Source organism: Procambarus clarkii, chromosome 42 (genome assembly GCF_040958095.1).
Source record: "Procambarus clarkii isolate CNS0578487 chromosome 42, FALCON_Pclarkii_2.0, whole genome shotgun sequence".
NCBI classification, from domain to species: domain Eukaryota; kingdom Metazoa; phylum Arthropoda; class Malacostraca; order Decapoda; family Cambaridae; genus Procambarus; species Procambarus clarkii.
The window spans coordinates 6,761,815-6,772,567 of record NC_091191.1 but is presented as its reverse complement, the minus strand read 5'-3'; positions in this window follow the sequence as shown (position 1 = coordinate 6,772,567).

Sequence of the window (10,753 nt, the reverse complement as noted above, 5' to 3'; positions counted from 1 at the left end):
TCCATGCCCCCTTCCGTCCACGATTCTTCGCGGCAGGGGATCGTATTCCAGGGACCATAGGATTAAGGACTTGCCCGAAACGCTACGCGTACTAGTGGCTGTACAAGAATGTAACAACTCTTGTATATATCTCAAAAAAAAAAAAAAAAAAAAAAAAAAAAAAAAAAATCCATGGAATCCACTTGGGCCCTGGCTCTTAGGTATCCTACACGTTTTTGTCCTTTGATGTTTGCAGAGTCTGTGGTGGTGCAGTATCTGCAAGCAGCTTCTTCGAGTTGTCATCCTATTTTGGACATGTTGATTCTCTGAGGGGGGGGGGGCTTCCGAAGGGTCGTGCCGCTTTTGTTGCCTTCCATTTGATTTGAATCTAGTATCTCGTGTGTTCCCTTGCCTTACATGGGTTGTGGTGGCTTGTCTGCATCTCTTAGAGGTTCGGGTGTTGGCTTACCTCGACGACTGGCTAGTTTGGGCTCCCAGTTGGTCCATGTGTCTGCCGTGTGTTTGGTGCTTTCCCAGCTAGCCGGGTTTGGGTTCCTGGTGAACTGGCGGAAGTTCCATCTGGTTCCCTCTCAGGTTCGGTCTTGGCTGGGTCTTGTGTGGGACTCTAGGACCGCTTCCTTGTCTCTCTCTCTGGAGGCTCTGCTGCGGCTGCAGTCCCGCCATCGCTTGTTTTGGAGGGCTCCCGGGTCACGAGGTGATTGCTTGAGGGTTTGTGCGGGAGTCTGAACTTTGCCATGATGGTCTACCAGCTGGGTCAGGTATGGCTTCATCGGCTGTTCTGGTTTCTTCGGAGATGTCAATGTGTTCATGGATGCGTCGTCTCTTGGCTGGGGCTTTGTGACCAGTGCTCACCAGGCTGGCCAGGGACAGTGGGGTCTGTCTTTCCATCGAGTACACAGCATGGTGCGGGAGTTTGTGGCGGGCGCTTCAGAGAGTTCGGGTAGCTTGCGGATCGACGATCCGGCTCCATTCGGATCCAGTTTCCCTTCTTCTCTGTTCTAGGGTTCGGGTCTCCCAAGTTGTCACCAGGGTTATTCAGTCCAGCCAGCCTGAGTTCTATCCTCATGCCCATGATGTTTGTAAGTTTGCTGCTTTGGCTGCCATCTTTGGTAACATGTTTTGAACTGACATTCAGGCACAGGGTTTTTGGAGGTCGAACAGGGTCCTGGCCGCTCGCTATCTGGTCAGTGTTCCTGGCCTCATCCCGGGGGCGGTGTTGGTGTCACCCCGGGGGCGGTGCTAGTGTCACCCCAGGGGCAGTGTTGGTGTCACCCCGGGGGCGGTGCTAGTGTGCTTGCTACCTGGTCAGTGTTCCTGGCCCTAGTCGGGCATGTGTCGCATTGGATCAGCGGTTGCAGTCGGTTGTCTCGACTTCGAGTTGAGGAGCAAGTGGCATCCAGCCTTAAAACTGACGGTTTGGATAGCCAGCGCAGGTGGTCTGGGGCTCCCCCTTCCAGCCCAGACAGTGGAGTGATGAAGGTTGGGATGTCATGCTCGTTTGGTCATTTTTCATTTGGTGAGTTCTGTCCAACACTTTGGCTTTTGGTAACAATTTTTTTAACCAGATAATGTTTGTTTTGGGGCACCTACCTTTCTGGGTGCTTGACCCAGTTGGTGATAGACATAGAATGCTTCCAACCACACAGAGGTTTCTATGGGCCATTACTCCTCGTGCCTCTCTTAGGAGGGGGGGGTTAGGTTCTGGCTCTTGGGCTCCAGTAGGCCTAAAAACTCCATCCGCTTGACTGATGCCAGGGGTCTAATATATTCATAGCAGCCTAGATAGCTCTGGGAAGCCTCCGGGTCTCACCCAGAAAATGGCATTTCATTACATTCAACTCTGGGTTTTTTCCATAACTGGCACAACCTTTTGAATCATTTATGTTCAGTATTTAAATATTTTGTAAAGTATTGAAGTGTGTGTGTGTGTGTGTGATGAAGGTGGGTCTCAAAGGGGAAGTGTGATGAATGTGTGCACTTAGTGAAGACAAAAATGCTGGTGTCTTAACAGCTTTTTATTTTTTACTGTGATTTTTATTGCCCTGGAAGTACAGTACTGTATTTTCCAGAGCAAAGAAAAGACTTAGTGTAATATCAGTGCAAAGAAGTACAAACTTTTTTAAAAGTTCATCCTAGTGGAAAACATTTAAGTTAAATTTTACTGTACAAATGCTGTGGATAGCATTACTATATTGTATGTACTGTCCTGAATCTTACTGCAGCTGTAGTATTAAAGGGAGATTTTAAGAATACAGTACAGTTTGCAGTTATAGTATCTGTATTCATGCAAGAATAATTTTTACACTTTAGCATAAATTTTGATACACCAAATGGTAAAATCTCACTTAGCCAGACAGCATGATGAAAGTACTAATAAAGTTACTCGGTTCCAATCTAACCAAGACCACTTTCGTACGAGTTTTTAAAGATAGTTTTTAAAGATGTATAAAGCTTTCATATATTTTTAAAACATTCAACACCACCTTGGTGATTATTCTGTGTACACACTGCAGTATTTATGTATTAATTTTATATATAAAAAATTCTTTCGAAATGTGTTTGAGAAAAATATAAGATTTGCTGACTACAGTAGTGCACAGTATTTCCCAAAGCAAATGTAGCTTGTTTTCACTGTGTACTCAACCACTTTGACTGGATGGTAGAGTGTCGGTCTCGCTTCATGCAGGTCAATGTTCAATCCCCGACCTACCAAGTGGTTGGACACCATTCCTTCCCCACATCCCATCCAAACTCCTAATGCTATATAGCATATATATATATATATATATATATATATATATATATATATATATATATATATGTATATCACTAATAATATATATATATATATATATATATATATATATATATATATGTATATCACTAAATAACATATATATATATATATATATATATATATATATATATATATATATATATATATATATATATAATAATGCCCTTCCCAGTGCTATATAGTCGTAATGGCTTGGCGCGCTCTCCTGATAATTAAAAAAAAAAATGAAAAATTGTCTTCACTGTGCTGTTCAGTTAAATGTGATTTATCAGTATTAAAGAATATTGTATTGTATACAAATCTTTTAAGTTAGTTAATTTTTCTACCCATAATAAAGATTTTTATTAGTCAGTGTTGGAAAACATACAATTTTAAAGTCTTAACACATGATCTCAAAAAAAATAAAATAAAAATAAATCATCAGTATTTCATATGGTTTTTATATATAGTTCATATGCATTATATGTAAATAAATAATAAATATGGTATTGTATACTCAAAGTACCGTGTATTTTAAATACTTAGGGGTTGTGGAAGAAAATATTAATACAGTTGCATAGAGAAATGCATAGGTTATCTCTTGACATCTTTCATCTTTTTCTAAGGCTATTACAACACTGCCATTGGTGGGGCTTAGATAGATAGGGACTTTCCCTGAATAGGTAGTAGACTAGAATTCTTGGTGGGCCAGAAAGAAATTGATGCGACAAATTCCTGGTGAGGTGAAATGTGTTGATTGCTGGCCTGACTGTTGACAAAATACAGTACCAATGTTTCATATTTTTTAAATTTTTGCTATTTTACCTTTAGTACTACAGTAAATACAAATAAAATATGCATTCTTTTATTTGTTTACTTAAACTGTTCAATATTTACTAAAATCTAGTATTGTGCTATGTTCAAAAACCCATCATTGGTGGATACATCTTATTGTTCAAGAATATTCATCCATTTTTCTTGTAATATTTAATTTCATTATTTCTGAATTATAAAGATGTTTAGCAGCAAAAGTAATCTGGCTAAACGTGATAAGATGATGAGAAGGCATCAAAGCATAGAAGAAAAGTCTAAATTGATTGATGGAATTGAGTAAGGCTGAGGAGTAAGAGGTTTGTTATTGGCACGAGTGCTGTTTATAAAACGAAAACAAATTGGTGATTTTAAAGTTCAGTGGTTGGAAACAGTTTGTGGCCCGTGTGCAGTACTGTATACTGTACTAAAGTATACAGTACTGTATGGATGAGAATATTTTTTTTTTTTTTAATACAGTGCATTCTAAACCTGTACATCTGCATAAAGCCTATAAAGGGTTACAATTTCCATGGCAAATAAAAATATGTTTTTGTCACTTTTTTTAATTTTCTTCATATATTTTACCTCTGGTCTATTTAAAATTTATTAACTTTAAATGTTAATTTTAAATTGGTAAATTAATTTTTTTGTGGTCTATATTAATCTCATAGTACAGTTGGCTTCGGTCTCGATTTGCACTCGGGATTTTGGGTTTGATTCCTAGGCAGGACAGAAATGGTTGGGCACATTTCATTTCACCAAAGCTTATGTTCATCTAACAGTAAATAGGTACCAGGGAGTGAGGCAACTGTTGTGGGGTTGCATCCTGGGAAGGGCCAGTAGTTCGACCTCTGTGGGGGAGGATAACCTATCCGCGATACAAGTTCGTGGAAAATCATTGCGGACAGGGTTCTAGTTCCTATCAAAACAAATGCTTAATTATTATGTGTTCTTTTAGTTAAAGAGTCGAAAGAGTAAAAAAGTTTGCAATAAATTGCAAAATGCACAGTGGACTGGAATCTTTGCAATTTTTTCTCAGATGCTATAATGAAATTGCAGGTCTACTATTTCACTTGTACATAGTGTTTTCAGCATTCACCACCATTACAATGTTACACTCCAATCCTTTTCTAATCTAGGACATTTAACCAAGTTACCACCAAGGATATCTTTAACTGTAGGTAACTTTCAAGTTCAAATTGCTGAAAATTATCTTTTCCAACACAATATACACATTTTCAAAAACAAAATGACTTGACTACTGCATCCTATTTTCCTCCCACTACACGCAAGTACAGTATAACTTTATCTTATGGTTTTCCAAATCTATAAATGCACTGAAAAAACATTTTTTTTTTTTTATTCATATATACAAGAGTTCTTACATTCTTGTAAAGCCACTAGGATGCATAGCATTTATGGAAGGTTCTTAATCCTAATTTTTTCTTGGATATGGCCCACCAAATTGTTTAACAACCAGGTACCCATTCACTGCTGGGTGAACAGAGGCTTCAGTTGAGGATTGGCGCCTAGTCGATCCTCCCCGGCCAGGATACGAACCTAGGCCAAATTGCTCGCATACTATAGGCAAATGTTTAACCACTGTGCCACAGGGACTAGCTTGTGTACCGCTTGTTATTTTTATTGACAGTATGGTTCTAAATTACTTGAGTTTTTTTGTATTTTCTTTATAAATTTGTTGTTACATTCTGAAGAAAAATCAGGATAATTATTGCCCGTTGTACACCTTTCCCTTGATATAACTATTACCCTAAAAGGCCTTCCCTTGTCATGGTGAGGGGTCCTTCCATGACATTCGGGTCAGTGAAGATTGTTTCAGCCTCCTCCTCTACACCTCGCTGGGCACTGTGTGTTTGAAAGAGATCATCATAGGGTACCCCGTTCAAGTCATTTAACCACCCAGTGGAGGGATTGCCCTTGAAGTTTAGCTGGGGAAAGAGGGAGACAGAACTCTTTGTACCAGAGGAGAATATACGGTGCAGCAGGACTTTCCTATTTAAAAAGGCGGCACCACTTGGGACAACTCGTTTTGAAAATGCGTCGTCCGGGTACCGATGTCAATAACAATTGACATTGTCAATTGTTATGAGGTTCATTAACCACATTTGCAGTAATTTCTTCTTGTGGTAGTCAAAAGCAGAGAAAACACAAGCAATTATCATAACTTGACTGCATGGCATTGAACCTGGTACAAGCATATGTACGAGTAGAAAAAATCTTGTGCTTGGTGAAGAAATTTAATTTAATCTGGGATGAAGTTCGATTCCTCAATGACCATAAAGGGCCATGTGTTGAACCTAGCAAGTAATGCAGCCAAAAATCAACCAACCCACAACAAGCCTGCAGTGTACAGGAAGAGATGACTGAAGCCAGAATAGAAAGTCAAAAAAGGTGGGGGAGAGGGGGGGGGGCAGGGCAAGAACCACCCCCACAGGAGGCCAAAAATCTAGCCAAAATGCCCAAGCATTGGGAGACAAAGTCGAGAATGTAGCTCTTAGCCATCCACCCACCACAGGTAAAATTAAAAGAAGTTGGCATGAACAACCTGGACTAGCAACCCCCCTCAGAAACACACAAGAACACCGAATGAATGAATGAGAAAGTTGATCCCAAAGCAGTGCATTAGCTTCAGACCCCGGAGCTACAGAAGCCATACCTTAATCAGGTGCGTGCAAGCTCTGTTAGCCTTTTGCTGGTTTCCTTTCTGGGTTTTTAATGATTCAGTGCTGTGGTGCTTTCCTACTCTGTTGCTCAATGTGTTTATGGTCACTGGGCCCCTAGGTTGAGGCTTTGTGACCAACAACCTACTGTACTAGGGGTCATTGGTGGGGGGTTACTATATTGAGTTTTTTTTTTTTTTTTTTATAACCTTTTCTCTCCTAGTTGCTTATCCTCTTGTTTGTGATCCTGTCCTGTCTGTCTTGGTTGTTTGTTGATGGGGTGCCTTCTGCGAATGATGCCACATCTTCTCATTCGGTCTTAACTCACTTTAGCTGTTATTATTCAGTGTTGATACTACGTCGCAACTGTCCCGCGTTCTTTCTCGAGACAGGTGCTTCCCCTGATAATTCCCTTCTCTTCCAGCCTGGTCGTTCACTCCCCGAGCCATTTTGGTCTTGGAAAAGGTGTCGATTCTTCGTTTTGCGACTTCTTTTTTTAAAGGTATTCCTTTATTCCTTTAAAGCCATGGAATACCACCTACCAGATCAGCAAGGAAGACAGAGTGGTGACTGGTGCTGGAAAGTTAACATTTCCTCTCTTCAACATGTAACAGTTGAGTACAGTCATTAGCATAGGCTAAAGCTTCAGAAATGAGTAGTAGTTTATGTAGACATTCCACAACATGGGGCTAAGGACATCGCTTCAGCCTGGATAATGGTGCTGCTTTAATTAATTTATTAACACCTTTCCTATTCAATGATGGTCCAAGTACAAAAAACTGAAATTTGTTACATTTCAAAGTACAATATAGTACTGTATTGTCAACAGTAACAATGGAAAGAAGTTGACCAAACCACACGCTAGAAAGTGAAGGGACGATGATGTCTCGGTCCGTCCTGGACCATTCTCAAGTCAATTGTGTGGAAAATGTGGACAGGCATGAAGGAAAAGCATGAACATGAGTCCAGTAGGTTTATTTTTTAATAAGCAACTCAAAGAGGTTACATTAAATATATCACACATATTACAGTAATAATAATAATAAAACAAAAAGTGTACTCTGAAGTTTTGTACATGCAATTCTAAATTTTTTTTTTTTAAAGACCACTTCAGTCAGAAAAATTACGAAATCACCCGTGTTGCCCTCATTTTGCATAAACGGAATTAAATCAAGCCTATCTAGCATTCTGGAAAAAACAAATTGAATGGTAATACTGTACAATATAGAATTGAACTCTGGTACTTTTTTTTTTTCCATTTAAAAAAATACAATATTTTTAGATTCTCATGTTTGAAATATCTCTACCTTAAGTTTTCTTTGGCATTGAAATCTACACTTTGTGAAGCTCAAGTGTTGCATGTACTGGTGGTCATACATAGGTTGCATAGATGGTGTATTGGATTTTTTAAATACTGTTGTTTGCCAGCTTTCCATATGCTTGTCAATGCTATGCTATTAGTGCTGAAATTATACCCACTAGTCTTTCTTTTCCCAGTTCCTGTAGTTGCGTTTTCTTTATGGTGCAAATTCCTTTTGATCTCGTATCTTCATTACCATACACTTGTTGGGACTGAACTATTGTAACCCTATGTGCCCATTCCTGAACTTTATGAATGTTTTCTTCAATGCTAGACACACTTGGTTTTCAACTTCATTAGCTTTGTCATATTGCAGATGCACCCCACCCTTATAAACAAAGGCCAAAGTCCATTCTATGCACCCACCAAATCCTCTGTTTATGAATGAAAAATGATTTACACACGACTCGCAACTAATGACGTCTGAACACTTCCAAGATAAGTGCTTCGCTGACGACTTTTGGTCGAACCACAATGCTGTAATTGCTTCACCGACATACTACAAATACAAATAATCTCCAACAGAACCTAAACACCTAACAAACGCTTAAATATGCTAATACCAGTATATAATGTTTTATGTTTGAGAAAATTCCTATTTTGAATGAACAGCATGTTAAAATTTATGAATGCATTTTTGGGGTCGACTGCTGGATGGAATGGACTTGTCTGAGGATGGGATGGGCAGATGTGATTAGGTTTGCCTGGTCAAGTTGCCTGAATCACATCAAACTAGTAGTTTAATCAGAAAACTACTTTGTCTTAGTGATGAGCAAGAACAGTTTGGGAAAGCTCAGTGTTTGGTTTTCCTTTGTTGGGAACAGAAAGCCTGATAGTCTTATTGAAATCCCCCAAGCAAATAACTGACCATGTCCTAAGATGCAGCTTATAACAGATGACACACTCTTAGGTATCTATTTACTGTTAAAGAGCCACAAGATACAAATAATTATAGAAAAACGACATCTAGCCAGCAAGACTATGTAATTGGATAAGGTATGTATATGGAAACTTGCAAGTCTCATCCTGCCCGGAAATTCGACCCAGAAGCTACCAGTTGAGAATTATAAAGCTTTCCTCCAATGCCTTCTTTGCATCAGTATGACCTGGTAGACATACTGAAAAGATCCATGTTGTGTGAGCCAAATGTTACTCTGCCCTGGCAATTGAAACTTGTCAAATTGAACACCGAGGTTGAAATTACATTTTAAATAATTAAGATGAAGGTTGGGGGGATCCAGTCTTAGTGACAATATGAAAAAACATTTATCATTGGCAAGTGTATACATGTTATTTATGCAGTACAGTATGTTTATTGTTGGGAGAAGCTACAGTCTTGGAAACACAGATCAAGTATATTTGTTCTGTAAACTAGAGTTGAAAATGGGCAACACTGGGAGGTATATGGAACTTGTCCACTTTTTCTGATAAAGGGCCTAAATTTTAAAACTATTTATACGGGGATTTCCAGTATTGGTGACCATTTGCATTAATTAGTAAGTTAAGTAAGTATTAACAAAAAAAGGCACCAAACCGGGAAGGTTATGTAGCACCATCAAATGTGCGGAATAATCAAAGGGCGCTAAATATCACCAAGGATGCCAATACGAGAACAAACGCATAAAGGGAACTACGTATATCAAAAGTATCCAATTCACCAAGAATTCTATCGAGGGACAAGCGACCGCAAGGGACAGTCGGAAAGCAAGACACGCACGCCCCGGAAGTCAGGACATTTCAGCAAGGATATGCACGACCATAAGAGGGACCAGGCAATTTGGACAATAAGGGGCAGGGCGGCGCTCCACTAAGTGACCGTGAGTTAAGCGTGTATGGCCAATATGCAACCTCGCTAGAGCCGTTTCCCACCGCCAGTTACGGTGGTAGGAGGAAGGCCATGAGGACACACTACTCTTAAGAGAACGCAGTTTGTTACCATTAACAAGACCAACAATCCTGCCAACAGGTAAGGATGGAGGAACGAATAACTGGGTAAAAGTTGGAATAAGGAATACCTCTACGGGAGACGAGACAAGAGCGGACAGCTTTCCTAGTGGCAGCGTCCGCACACTCATTTAAAGACACCAATATGGCTGGGAACCCAGCAAAACTTAACTGACTTAAATTTACTGGAAATAAGAAACAGCCAATGCTGAATCTTTACAACCACTGGATGGACCAGATTAATTAATTAGGTTAAATGGCTTAGGATAATTAGCCAGGATATGTATAGATACTTGAAGGAATATCCTGTGGTGCAGCAAGTATTGTACTAAAGTACCTACATGACATCAGCTTTTGGCTTGATTATACGATTTCTTTTATGCCATCTTTGCATATAAAAAAATTACCAGGAAATGTAGAGACCATATACAGTAGTCCTTCACAACCCTGGATCACATTGTTCAAAACCCATTCCAGATTTCATAAGTTATATGTAGGTCCAGGATTTTTTGAGGATTTGTAGATGCAATAAATGGCTTAAAATCTGCAGTTAATTATATTTATCATACTGAAAATATACAAGCAATATAATATAAGAAAATATAAGAAGCAACCTATTTTGAAATTATTAAGTGGGAAAAAAATAAAAATTCAGTCATATCAAACATTAAATTGCCTTGTAGAGAAACAAATTCAAGTTCAACTCCAATAGAGCAAATTACTCACAGCAGCAAAACATTTAGAGTTTTCAAAATTCTGTATTTGAAAAGTGTGTAAGTACAGTAAAGTACCTGTACACTATTAGTTCTACAAAATTTCATTTTTCAATCCTTAAGACAGACTTCTTAATAACACTTTGGCGTACCCCGCGCGCCACCCCTCAACTGTGCGATTTGGGTCCCAGCGTTTCATGGGAGCGCGCATTAATTCTGAAAAGTGTATACTCTCTTCAACTTTGTCACCTCAATTCTCGTCCTACGAGATTAAATTTGGTATCATTGTGTTCGCAATAGAATTCTCTACAGCACTAAATGCATATAAACTCACTTTGAACTCGCATAAACTTTCTCTGTATAAACATACTGTACAGAGAAAGTGCGAACGAGTTACCCAGGAGCGCACAAAAGCGATAAAATGTGTTCACTCTTTTCACTCTGGTCACCTCAATTTTCGTCCTAG